General features: G+C 43.6%; 1 protein-coding gene across 27 annotated transcripts in view; it reads right to left on the reverse strand.

The window, feature by feature from the left end:
• NRXN1 (neurexin 1) overlaps positions 1-14055 on the reverse strand; it is a 1475796-nt gene that overhangs the window by 764746 nt on the left and 696995 nt on the right. The window lies entirely within an intron of this gene.

Here is a 14055-nt window from a genome sequence, read left to right on the forward strand (position 1 = left end):
AGAAGAAACAAAGTTGTATAATGAATCCTTGGATTCACCAAAGAATCCAAACACTTGAAAAATTAATGACTGCACATTTTGCTCCCTAACTCCACTTCTACAAGGGCTAGAGCTTACCTTTAAAAAAGAAAGAAAGAAAGAAAGAAAGAAAGAAAGAAAGAAAGAAAGAAAGAAAGAAAGAAAGAAAGAAAGCTGGCAGTCCGTTTTAGGATTAGGATATGGCAACTTCGAATCCCCATTGTTTCCTATGGTGGAAATGTTCAAAATAGGTAAAAAAGAAGGAAATTCATTAATCAACCAAGTGTCCCACTTTCTTGAAATTTGGGTAGTAGGTGGCACCCATGGGGACCTACCTACCCACCAACCAAATTTGATGCCCCTAGGACCTTGTTAAGTTGTCCAAATCGGTCCAAATCCAAATCGAATCAAAGCAAATACAAATTGAATCTGGGATGATTCAGAGGGGGTAGCTTTAGATACAAAACAAACCGGGGTGATTTGTTTGGGGCACAAATCGAATCAAAAATATCGATTTGTACACATCCATAGCATCCAACTACATGGATATCCCAAATCATTCAATGTGTTCCCTCGAGTTCCACTGCAAACCATCATCAAAAGAGTGCTTTGCTTGAATGCCTATTTAACCATCTCATCAAGTATGATTTGTTACTGTCATTGCCAAGAACCAAGTATAAAGGAAACAGTTTACAAGCTTTTAGTACAAAGCTGTTGTGTGCTTAATGTGGATAGAATACAGATTTTATGTTCTTTAATAAATACAAATGTGAAATGTACTAGATGTGGGGAAAGGCATTTTAATACAGGATTTTTGTTGGTGGTGACACGCACTTCCAACAAGCTTTTAATTCTATTATTCCTTCAGAAAGCACAATAACAAATGAGCCATGAATCTTGTTTTCATAATGATAATAGAGAATAACTGCAAAGTATGCAAGGGTTGACTGCCTGCTGGGATTCTTTTATCTGAGATGAACTCATGTAGTGGTGTCTGGATTCAGAGTGTTTAATAGGCGTGCTGCTAGCACTAAATAAGAGCTGAACTGGAACTAACCTGTTAACTTTGCAGCCTGGTTCACTCGCCTTTTCTTGATGCTTCAGGAGGGGCACGAGGTATGCTCATTATCTCTTACCATGCTGCCTATCCTGCACAGCACAGCACAGCACAAGAAAGTGTACCTGCATTGCCTAGGCAATCAGGTTGCTCTTTCCAATCTTCTGATAACCAACATATTTCAATAAACTTTCTATTTTAAAAAGGGGAAACTGTCGATAGTGATGCAACGCTGAACTTTTTCAGCTGTGCATGATTAACAAATATTTTCTTGAATATGTTAAATGCACCCAAGAAAATATCTCTGACCAACACACACACACACACACACACACACACACACACACACACACACACCGATTAAAGGAAAAAACCCTGGCCAACATCCAGACAAATGCAGCACCAGCAATGGTGTCTCCCATAATGTGAAGGGGAGCCATTTTTGGCAATCCCATTTCCCTTGGCTGATTTCTGGAGGGGGTGAGAGTACTGTTGGGACTGTGTTTTTGCAGTGCTTTGTAGGCATACAGCAGCCCTGCCTTCAGAATTGGTGTGAGCATGCTTTACACAGGCTCAGAAGCAGCACCCAAACTGATCTCGTACATGCATGGGGATAGTGTGGGAGCTTTAAATCCCAAATGGTTTGGAATGAAGGGTTGTCAACCACACTCAATTTACACATACAGAGCCCCCCCCCCCCAAAGCCCCACCCCTTCATGCATGCAGCAGTTACAGGGCTACTTCCGAAGCTTGTGTGTTTGAGTGCAGAGTGCATGCTCAAGCACACATGCTTCAGAAGCAGCCCCACAGCTGTTGCACATGCACGCAGCATTAGCATAGATGTCAGTCAAGGTTCGCACAGATGTCAGTCAAGTCATATGGTAGAATGGATTACATTCTCTTATATGAGCCACTCAGCCTTCTGAGACTAGGTATCATCACAAGCATTCAAACTTTCTACATACTGGGAGGACCAAGAGTCTTGAGAGCTTCCATTTCAAAGCAAATTGCCAAAGGGGCAAGATTATACAGTATATGCGACAGTCTTATTCTCACTGATTTCAATGAAACTCAGTTCTCAGTAGAGATGGAGGAACTTTAGGAAGGACCTGGATGTCAGACGACAACTTCCAGAGATCTTTGCAATAAAGGAGGCCCAAGATGAAGCCCTTTCCTTCAGGCTTCCTCCATTATTGCTTTTGGGGAAAGGGGAAGGAGGGGGGTCAGGGCAGTTTGGAATTATCCTAGTTTATTTATGTGTCCCAGCTGAAATTCTACAGACTATTGGCTTGGACGATAAAAAGCTTGCTATTTCTGAACAAGTAAAAGATGGAGAAGTGAATCCTGGACAAAAAAGAAGTCCATCATCACTACTTAAATGTTGATTTATGGTAGGATTTCCAACTTTTGTGTTGCAACATTTCAAAAGGGATTAGTGATTCCAGCAGAATTTTTAACATATTCCTCTAAGTACAAATAGTAGCATAGCAAGGTGTGATTTGAATCGCGGCAAGGGGAAAGGATTTTTAAAAACCCTGCACAGCTCTGCAGGCCTGACCCAAACTAGGCTACCCTGAAGATGCATTAAACATTTATCATGGGTCCCCTGACATAATCTTTTGTCATAACTGGCCCATAAGTAAGCATATATTTCAGTGAGCTTATTCATTCTTATGAGATCATGTCTGTAGTTTATTTCAGGAGTGGCATCATAGTTGGCTATTTGGAAAGATGGCAATGTACTGCTCCCAAGTGCTTGTATCACAGTGGGGTATTATAACACCTCTGACAAATGGTGGATCCTGTCCAAACCCTCCCCACTCCTGGGTCTGCCCAGGAGTGGATCTCCCATTGGGCGACTGTGTGCAATGAACAAGGAGGAGCTGTGCACTGCCTGCCTCTGCTGCCAGGAAGTGACATCATTAGCCTGTGTACCACCTGCCTCTGCTGCCGGGAAGTGACATCATTAGCCTGCGCATCAGCCCTTTGCTGGTGGCAACAAGGGTGTCGGGTGGCTGTGGAGGGAGGGAGGGAGGAATGTGGGCGGGTGGGCAGAAGCTAGCGGCACCAGTAGGAGCCGCCCAAAAATGTAGCCATGGGCAACCTCCCAGATTGCTACACTAGTGAATCGGCCTATGCCAACAAAATCAGTGAGCAAGTAGATATTACCATTCAATAACGTGTTATGGTCCCACTTGATGACTACATCGTAGGCCATCCCTTTGATCACACAGAAGCAGAACCCTTTCAAAGAGAAGGTAATGACCAAATTAATGGTGTATTACAATTAATAAACAATTAGTTAACAATTAATTATTCATCAGTTAATTTATCAACCAACTCAACTGAAAAAGGTGACCTTGATTAATCAGGTTGGAGATGGTTATATACACTATGCAAATATCTATAAAAACTGCAGATGGCAAACTTTGCCCTAAAATGGTCCATGAGCCAAGCCCACTAATTTTCCCCATCAGTGTCAACTCAAGGGGAACGAGTGCTCTTGGTGCTCATAGTGAATCTTGGCAATGCCTACCTCCCTGGATATGGAAAATAGGTGATAGAATTATTGCACATACAGCTGTGTCTGTGTTATCACCCCCGCTTTATGATTAGGGTAAAAATTGGTAAATTGTCAGGGCAAAATTGCAGTCATTTTGGTTTAGGTCAGGGTTAGGGGGACAAGAAACAAGTTGTTGTACTCTATGGAGTAATCTTTGGAGGACATTCCTGCCAATTTTCATTTCCATTCCTCTGAAAACACCGATAAAATGTCATAGTAGTTTTTGTGTTTTTATAAGCTTTAAAAAGTTTCTAAACATCATTGCAAATTTGGCTGCTGAGGGCCCAATAATCGGGACAATAAAAGCATGATAATACACTGAAAGCTGGAAATGTTGCACAGCAATAACCTATTTCCCATCTGTAGGGGTGCTGGTGGATGGCCTTGATTACGACAGCAATGAATGCACCGAGAGACCTTCAAGGCCAAGTTGGACAGATCATCCTGGAGAGAATCTATCTATGTGGTCGCTAAGAGTTGACACTGACTTGTCGGTACTCAATCAATCAATCAATCAATCAATCATGGGTGCTGACCTTGTCAAAAAGCACTATGAGCATTCATCCCCACCCCAATTTGGCTCATGTACTAAAAGATACTTCCCACCCTGCCCACCCCCATAGACAGGAAATAATGCCTCTTTTAAAATGATACCTTTAAAATGATACCTAGGAGAACACATGTGCATCATCTTAAAAATATATATTGGGTTCTCTTTCAGTGTATATGTGTAGAATGAAACAGCATGTTCGGGTATGTATGCGCATGTGTTCCTAAGCAAATATGTTCCCCAAGCCCCATGACTACTCCTTTTAAAAAGAAAGAAAAGAAGGCATGTGTGAGACATAGGCACTGCCCTTACAAACTGCAGTGGCAATAGTACAATGCCATATGTTTATAACAGGCCTGGAGAGGCTCTAGAGATACACGGCACAGGTTAGTCATGTGATAGCCCGAATGTGTACGTTTCAGGAGCAAGAGGAACTGCTGCATTTGTGGCACAGCTGGGCTCACATTGACTAATCCAGGGGAGCAAAGAACATTATTAGGGGAACAAAGTTCTTTGCTTACTTATAGTGGTAAGGGGATTAATGCTGTTCATTTGTTTACTTTATTATTTAAGCTTGCTTGACATTTTCAGACTTATTCAGAAAATGGGCTAAATTCATCTTCGGAAACCGTATCCTTCTAGCCTGTTTCCCAGGTTAACTTTCTCTTCCTGTCCAAGACCATGTGGCAGGGAAGTCTAGGGTGTGGAGAGAGGCCACTAGCCTGAGAGCTGAAATCTGCAGGGGAGATAGCCCTGCACCCCCTTGCACACATGGCCTCACCCAGCCCAGTCCCTGGCTAGGAAGGAAGTGAAAGGGTTGTTCTGGCTCCTGGGAGGTTAGAGGAGTCTCCTACCTACCTGCTGAACTGGCTTCTGCTGCTTGTTCTGGGGTAGGGGACTGAGTGAATAAGGCTTCTGTAAACAACAGGTGCCTTTTGAAATGATTCATTTAAGTTATAGGATCATAATATAATATGTCTGTATTGTTTGACACTTTGCTGTAATGTTCCAGTGAATGGGGGAGTGAAAGGAAGAGCAGGAAATTGCAGGGCGTGGGAGAGCGCCTGCTACCCCTTGGAATAATACCTGACATGGAGGTGGGTTTTTTTGTTTTTTGAACCATGAAAGTATAAACAAGTGCAGGTCGCAAAGTGCCCTGTAATTTTTGCTACCCTGAATTGCAGCTGAAGAAAAAGAGAAGGGAGTTTGGAAGGGAGCTTAATTTTGCCCTAAAGTTGTGGGTGGGGGTGGGTGGTTACCAACACCGGTGGTATTTATTTACTTATCTATTGTTAATGGGGTCTCTGTGCACTGCATTCTCAATCTGGATCATGTGGTCCACAGCTAGTATTGGAAAAAAAGATGGAGCCACATTGATGTGTTTAATGTCATGTGCGGTTGGAGCCTAAGAGCATGAAAATGGGAGCATCTGACACGGTAATGCATGTCGGCATGGCATTATGTGTTTATTGGTTTTGGAAGTGGCTTAGGGTTCTGGCAGAGCAGTTTGAAAACTAGCATGCTAGTTTCTTTCAAATATTTAGCGTCATGAGTTCAGTGCCCGATGGCACTTGTCCAACCAGAATGCTTTGACTGTGCTGGTGATCAGACTGAAATTAGCTTTTGAAAAATGATTCTTCTCCTATCATTATCCTCATGGTACATTGGCTGCAACCAGTAAGATTGAAAATCTTAACTGATGCGGAAAATTTGAGTACAATAGATAACTGTAGTATATGAAAGACAAAATGAGAGGAGGAAATTGTGCCCTATAGGTGGACTGTAGCCCAGAAAAAGAAATGATACGGAGGAGACTCCTGGGCTGGAGTGGGTTTCTTTCCTCTTCTTACTAATCGACTTCAGCAGCTGGAACATCTGTGCCATTCAAAAGCTGGATTGCTGCCACATATGAAGGATGGGATATGAAGGACACTGAGAGCCAGCATGGTGTAGTGGTTAGAGTGTTGGACTAAGACCAGAGGGACCCGGGTCCAAATCCCCATTCAGCCATGATGCCTGCTGGATGACTTTGGGCCAGGCGCTTTTCTCTCAGCCTAACTTACCTCACAGGGTTGATGTGGGGATAAACATAACCATGAATACTGCTCTGGGCTCCTTGGAGGAACCAGTGGGATATACACATTTTTCAAAAAACAATTATTGGGAGGCACTGAGCTTAAGACAAAACTTGGTGCCACTGCCAGTCACGTTGGTATCACACACCACAGAAGGCACCTGGCTGCAGTAGCTCAGACCGGGTCCAGCTCTGGGTTATCATGCAAAGGACTGTTCACTCATTCTCTTCTCACATACAGTGAATGGGGTGAAGGGAAATCAGTCATGTGCCCGGCAGCCCCACCACAGATATCCATGAGTATGGTGGGATCAGGAAGCCCACCCAGGAAACCAAATTATATAGGGTTCCAATTGTGCTCAAGGTTCTTTGCACATTGGTTTCCTGCTCATGCTTTCTGCCTGATGTGTGTACGCTAGTGGTGAAGTATGCAGGCATGCGTACCTGCCAACAACATGTCCTTATTTTCCCATTCCAGTAAATGGGAAAATAGACACATGTCGGCAGGTATAGGCATGTAGATAATTCCACTCCACTCATTTGCTATATGCATGAAGAATGAGTGAATGGTGTTTTTGCCTTCCGTGATTCCTAATATATTTGACTGGTTCACGTCTCTTTTGAAACTCTTCTCTCCACTTCACTGCCCGCTGGGCCCCACTGCCTTCTTATTTCCAAGTTCAGACCTTGAAAGAGCTCTTGTACTCCTAGAGGTTGTACAGATGAGATCATTTCATTTTCTGGCTTTTCCCAGTATAGTGTTAGACAGATGGGACAAGCTGCACCTAGCAGAATTCCCCCTTGTGTAGCTCAGTTACAGGAGCGTTTTCATGTTCAAATCTAGAAATTTTATGACCTTTTGTCTCTCTGTCCTGCCATCCTTGGCCTCCTAAATTTCTCTTACCATTTGAACTACTATGTGCTTTGTGTCCTGCTCCTATGCCTTCAAATGTTTCAAATAATCCCCATCACTTTATCTCCCTGCAAGGAAAAGCTTTGCCTGTTTAATTTATGCCTGCAGGCTGCTGCTGCTGCTGCTGCTACAGAAATAGGGCCATAAACATTGCAGCAACCCCATTCAAGGTCTAGGAGGAGGACCAGCTGGGAACTCATCATTCTTCTCCTAGGACCTGCACAGAGCTGTTGGCTTTTTAAAAAAGTGCTGGAAAGTCTGTGCCTCTAAAAGCTGCATGAAAGGTAAGAATATAAAAGCTGCTTATTTTCCAAAATAAAGATGCAGTGATGGGGAAAGCGATACCTGTTATATTTCTACCAGCTATGCAGTTTTTAAAGATAACTGGGGGACAAGGTTTGGCATTGATCAGTTGTCTGTCAGTTTGTGGATGTGTTATTGGCTGAAGACAGAGACAGGCAGAACATCACAGATCTGCACCCCAAAGAAGAAAGGGAACTCGTCTCCTGGAAAGATATGTTTCCTAAGAGACTCCTGTGGTAACAGGCAGCCAAAGCCTGACCTCATGGGATCAACCCGACCCAAATGGGACCTTGGGGGAATTTCCAATATACTAAGAAAGTGTGTCTTTTTGCCCCAACCTCCAGGAGTGGGGTGATCTCGAGAATATTATGCCAGGAAGATGCCTCCTTTGGAGTTTTACTATAAAGGAGACCCTGGGAGAACTAAAGCAGAGAAGTCTTTGTCTGGAACCAGGACGAGCATGCACCGTGCTTGTCTGTCCTGACCAAGCCCGAGCACCAGCTGATTCTTGGAGTCAGGACAACTCCAAAGTTAGTTAGAGCAAGTATAAGAACATAAAGACAGCCCTGCTGGATCAGGCCCAAGGCCCATCTAATCCAGCATCCTGCTGCTTCACACGGTGGCCCACCAGATGCCTTTAGGAAGTCCACAAGCAATAGGTGAGGAGATGAATGTGTGAGTGAAGGAGATGCATCATTATGTCTTGCTATAGGTTTTTGTTGCTGATTTTTGCCATTTTTATTATTATTTGCCAGTTGAATATACTTACCTTTTTGTGTGCAGCCCTTGCCTTCATAAACTTTAATAAATAATAAATGGACATCACCACATCCCATGGCAAGGATTTCCATAGATTTATTATGTGCTGTGTGAAAAAAGTACTTCCTCTTGTTGGCCCTAAATTTCCTGACCTTCAGTTTCATGGGGTGACCCCTGGTTCTAGTGTTGTGAGAGGGATACAAATTTCTCTCTGTCTAGCCTCTCCACTCCATGCATACTCCTCGATCATGTCTCCTCTTAGTCACCTCTTTTCCAAGGTAAAGAGCCCCAGATGCTGTAGCCTAGTCCTTAATAAAATATCTGAATTAAATGTCTGAATGTCTGAATTATATCAGCCCCCTGCCAGTGTCTTCCTCCCTCTAAAGTTCTGATGGCGGGGAAGACCCCAACCCCGCATACAGAGGCGTAACTATAGGGGGGCAGGGGGGGCACGTGCCCCGGGCGCCATCTTTTCTGGTCACGTGGGGGGCGCCGCCATGACCAATTTTTTTTTAAAAATTAATTTTTTGTTAATACAAATGTTTCCTGCCCAGTGCAGCAGCGCTGCAGCAGTCAAGGGAGCGCGTCGGTGCCCCCTTCCCCACGAGCGGTCCCTTCCGCGCTGCCGCGCGCGCCCCCCCCCCCATTGCTTTGCTGGCGCCTGGCGGCCAGTCAGTGGCCTGGCTTGGCGGGCGCTTGTGAGGAAAAACCTAAGTATAATGTATTATGTTGGGGGGGGCGCGGTGGGGGGGGCGTGATTTCAGTGCTTGCCCCGGGCGCCATTTTCCCTAGTTACGCCTCTGCCCGCATAACACCAGCTCCATCTTTTCCTTGTCTCTTCCTTGCCTTCACCTTCAGGCTTCCATCACTCACCATCTTTTCCATTAGTTCCTCCATTTCTTCCCACAACCTACTTAGTTCTCTTTCTGTCAAGCACTCTGACACTGAGACAGTATCCTTAATTGAACTCCAGCATCATTCCCTCTTCTTCCTGCCAGCAATATGAGCTTCTGTTCCTTAAATTTGTGAAAGTTTTGAAAATATCCCATCACCTTTCCTTAGTGGTAGAGCGCATGATTTGCATGCAGAAGGTTACAGGTGCAGCTTCCTAGCAACTCCAGTCCAATGGCATGAGACAAAATAAGGCAGCTTCTTCATAGACTTCTGTCTTCTCTCTCCGCCATACAAATTATTTGCATATGTTCATTTGATGCATAAATGAATGTATGGAGTGGGGATCAGGATGATGCTTACTGGGTCTGTCCCCAAACTCTAAAGCAAGACTGCACAACTTGGGCCCTCCAGCTATTGTTGAACTTCAACTCCCATCTTCCCTATTGGCCATAGTGGCTGGGGATGATGGAAGTTGTAGTCCAAGAACACCTGGAAGGCCAAAGTTGTGCAGCCATGGTCTACACAGTTAAGCTCCCATCTGCACAGGGGTGTCCAGATGTGTGCATGCATATTTGATTATACAGCCAGCGTAGGTCTCTGTGTGGACACAGCCTTGAACATAAGTAATCTGGGGGTGGGAAAGTAGCAGGGAAAATCTGGCTATCACCCTGCCAGTAACAGCTCTGATTCCTGTATCACAGCCTATGGCTAATTCTGCCTTTCCTTTGGACTCTCTGCCTCTGACTTCCTTGCCCTGTAAGGCTTTTCCTTCTCTCCTGGGACCTCTTCTCACTGCCTTTGGTCACCATATCTTAAGAAGGATATTGCAGAACTGGAAAAGGTGCAGAAGACAGCCACCAAGATGATCAGGGGCCTGTAGCACCTTCCTTACGATGCTAGGTTACAGCATCTGGGGCTCTTTACCTTAGAAAAGAGGCGACTAATGGGAGACATGATCGAGGTGTATAAAATTATGCATGAAGTGGAGAGGGTGGACAGAAAGAAATTTGTATCCCTCTCACAACACTAGAACCAGGGAACACCCCATGAAACTGAAGGTCAGGAAATTTAGGACCAACAAGAGGAAGTACTTTTTTATATAGCACATAATAAATCTATGGAATTCCTTGCCATGGGATGTGGTGATGTCCATCAGCTTGGATGGCTTCAAAAGGGGCTTAGAAGAATTCATGGAGGACAGGTCTATCAATGGCTACTAGTCTGGTAGCTGTGGGCCACCACCAGCCTCAATACTGGTTGCAGGGTAGCAACAGCAGGAGAGAGGGCATGCACAAATATCTTGCCTGTAGGCTCCCCAGAGGCATCTGGTGGGCCACTGTGTGAAACAGGATGCTGGACTAGATAGGCCTTCGGCCTGATCCAGCAGGGCTGTTCTTATATTCTTCTGTATGCTCACTCAATCACCACAGCTCCACTTGTCAATAGAGCCAGTGTGGAAGTTTTATTACACTCTATGTGTCAGGTTTCTTCCCTCAGTGGAGGCTGCCTTTGACCTCCTGCTACCTGTTTCTTTCTCCCATAATTTAAACAGCCAAGGCTTCATCAACTTAGCCAATAGGAACCCGAGGCTTTGTCCCTGCCACCCACCCACCCAACCCAACCAGTTGGCTCACATGCAGCGCAGTGGTTGGTTCAGCACCACTTGCTGCTGCATGTGTGTAAAACTGTTGCGGACCAGAATTAAAATTGTGACTTGAAATTGCACAATTCCAATTGTGCAACACTGCCTCAACTGGAAATTATGGAAATTACTGCAACTGTGCAAGCCTACGCTGCAGTGGGATATTCCCATTTCTCAACAGCATGGGTAGTGGTGAACTGCCTGCGTTTCACTGTGCTTTTTGTGAGTCATATATATTATAAAATAAGTAATACAAGAGAAGAAAATAGCTAGCATGTTGCAGGGAAATAAAAGGGAGGCCAAAAATGGAAGAAATGTTTTGACCAACACTATGTTTGTGTAGCTCCTTCCACTGACTATAACAATTGTGTTTAGATTCATTCATTTATTTAAAATATTTATATCCCACCACCACCACCAGTGCACCACTGCTTTATAGTGGATGTGGTGATGGCTATTAGCTTGGATGGCTTTAAAAGGGGCTTAGATAAATTCATGGAGGACAGATCAATTAATGGCTACTAGTCTGGTGGCTATAGGCCACCTCCAGCCTTAGAGGCAAGATGCCTCTGAATACCAGTTGCAGGAGAGCAACAGCAAAAGGAAGAGAGCATGTCCTCACCGCTGGCCTGTGGGCTCCCCAGAGGCATCTGGTGGGCCACTGTGTGCTGGACTAGATGGGCCTTGGGCCTGAGCCAGCAGGGCTGTTCTTATGTTCTTAACTGGAAAATAGCTCTAAAAATGAAGGAAAGGTCTTAGGAACATAGGAAGCTGCCATATACTGAGTCAGACCTTTGGTCTATCTAGCTCAGTATTGTCTTCACAGATTTGCAGTGGCTTCTCCAAGGTTGCAGGCAGGAATCTCTCTCAGCCCTATCTTGGAGAAGCCAGAGAGGGAACTTGAAACCTTCTGCTCTTCCCAGAGCAGCTCCACCCCCTGAGGGGAATATCTTCCAGTGCTCAAACTTCTAGTCTCCCTTTCATATGCAACCAGGGCAGACTCTGTTTAGCTAAGGGGACAAGTCATGCTTGCTAGCACAAGGCCAGCTCTCCTCCTCTCTTGCAGATGTGGTTGGATGAATGAGACTGATAGAATGAGACATTCAATGGAAGATGATCAAAGCAAGGAAAATAAGTAGGTAGAGACTGATCAGGCCAGAGTACTGAAAAAGAGCATGTAGTCAAAAGATAACACTGCACTGTCCTCCAGGGTGTTGCTCATGGCAATACAGTCTTGTTGGTATTCATGTTATGGTGCAAAGACAGCATTAGAGTTCCATGTCTGCAACTACTTTAAGAATGTACAGCCTGGTACACATATGGGAAGAAAGGATTAACTGACATGTTGATAAAAAGGTGGGATTCTGCTTTTGTCTGATATTGAAAAGAGCTTCTTGAACATGTGTTCGAATAGGAATTGATATAATTTGTGTTTGTCATTATCCAAGATGATGTTTGGTATTGTGTGTGTGTGTGTGTGTGTGTGTGTGTGTGTGTGTGTGTGTGTGTGTAGCAGTGGACTTTATCTTCCTGTGGGTGGATTTTGCATCTTCATGTGTCTTCTCTGACAAGGAAAGATTCTGAGCACTTCAAAATAACTGGCATGGCTTCTTCCATAATTCTTCAGAAATTTTGCTTGAGGAGGCGTCTCCAAATTCTCTGCAGATTTCACTTCGGATGAAAACTGATGACAACTGACAAATGTGCTGAACTATCAGAGAAATTTCACTAGAAGTATTTTTTACTTTGCTAGTCATAGACTGTAATAAAGAATTGAGAGTCTTCAGGAGCTCCTTGACATCTCTCAGATTTTGCCCAAGGAACAATTCGAAAAATTTGGTAGAGGTTTGGTCCAAAATTTCAGTGGCAGCTCCATCTGCAGTTCAAGGAATAATACTTAAACTTTTTAGCTGGCGTAACTGGTAATGGTGTAGATCACCATTAAGCTGAGGTTCTGCTATCTGAACCTCCCTTGAGTGCACTGTCAAGAAAGGAAACGTGGGGAAATGGCACCTGCCATTGTTTCTGAGAAACAAGATCTACCCATATGAGAAATCAAGATAAATTACCCTGTTAAAAGAGCTCAAGACTACTTAAGTGGTTTGGCATAAACAATAGCCATTGTTCTATCTGAGACAGATTCCTTCTTTTCATGGCTGATGCTTGTAATTTATTTTTACATATTTTATTAAGGATAACCTTCAATATAGAGCCCAACTACTGCAGAAAATAGGTGTGTGAGGCCATTTCACCCAAGAAATTCCTGAAGTCTTGGCAAATCTATTTTTTTACTTCCCTCAAAACTCCTTAGATGCTTCACCTGTGCAGGAACCTTTGAATTTGCTTGAAATGTTGTTTCAGGTAGAATTCAGTGTTGACAATATCTTTTAAAGTTTGTTTTGCCTTTCTTTCTTGAGGCTGGGAACTTGTACTTCTCATTTCTTCTATGCAGGACTGTCCTGGATTTTTTTAGAACTCAAAATCTAAAAATTATTTGATTCAGGAGCAAAATTTGTTTCATCTAATAAGAATGCAAATAAGAGACAACACATTCCAGGTTACAAAGATGGGGTTTTTTGGACCCAAAATGTTTGTTTCCAAATACAGGGTTCCCAACATTTGCCATTTGATGTGACCAAGAAGAATGTGTAGCTTTGAACATTATATACAAATAACAAATTTCAAGTGTCAGATTCCAATGATGTTGGTATCCACCACTTCTCATTTATTGAGTCCATACTGAAAAAAGTAGAGATAATTCTTTTGTTTTAGGAAGGTTGTAGGTTGACCAGCAATATAATAAGCAACATAACTGTAAGTAAAAGCTATCAAGTCACAATGGAGAAGAAAAAAGTAAAAATAAAGAATACTTTTTGAAACTATACCCAATTTAAATTATTAAATTATTTAAATTAAATTATTTAAACTATTGGGAACAGCCATTTTCAAAGAATAACACAAGGCAGTTTAACACTGTTACATTGGCCTGGTTCAGTTCTTTAGGAAATGATCCAGTTCCCATGGTTTGCTTCATCTTTTTCTTCAGCTCATGATTACTTTTCAGAAAACTGTTGCTTTCCGTCAAAGCCCCTTTGGCTATAAAAGTGTGATTTTTGCATTGGGAAGTAGAGCTAATGGCTGACATGTTGTGCAAGGCAACATGGCCCATTCGGAGTGACTTGTACTACTGCAACCACCTAGCGCAATTCATGGGGTGTTACGGAACATGGCTCATCTGATACTACTTAAAATTGTCCAATTGTACTTCCAGGGCACCACGTC

This window comes from Hemicordylus capensis, chromosome 1 (genome assembly GCF_027244095.1).
Source record: "Hemicordylus capensis ecotype Gifberg chromosome 1, rHemCap1.1.pri, whole genome shotgun sequence".
In the NCBI taxonomy this organism is placed as follows: Eukaryota; Metazoa; Chordata; class Lepidosauria; order Squamata; family Cordylidae; genus Hemicordylus; species Hemicordylus capensis.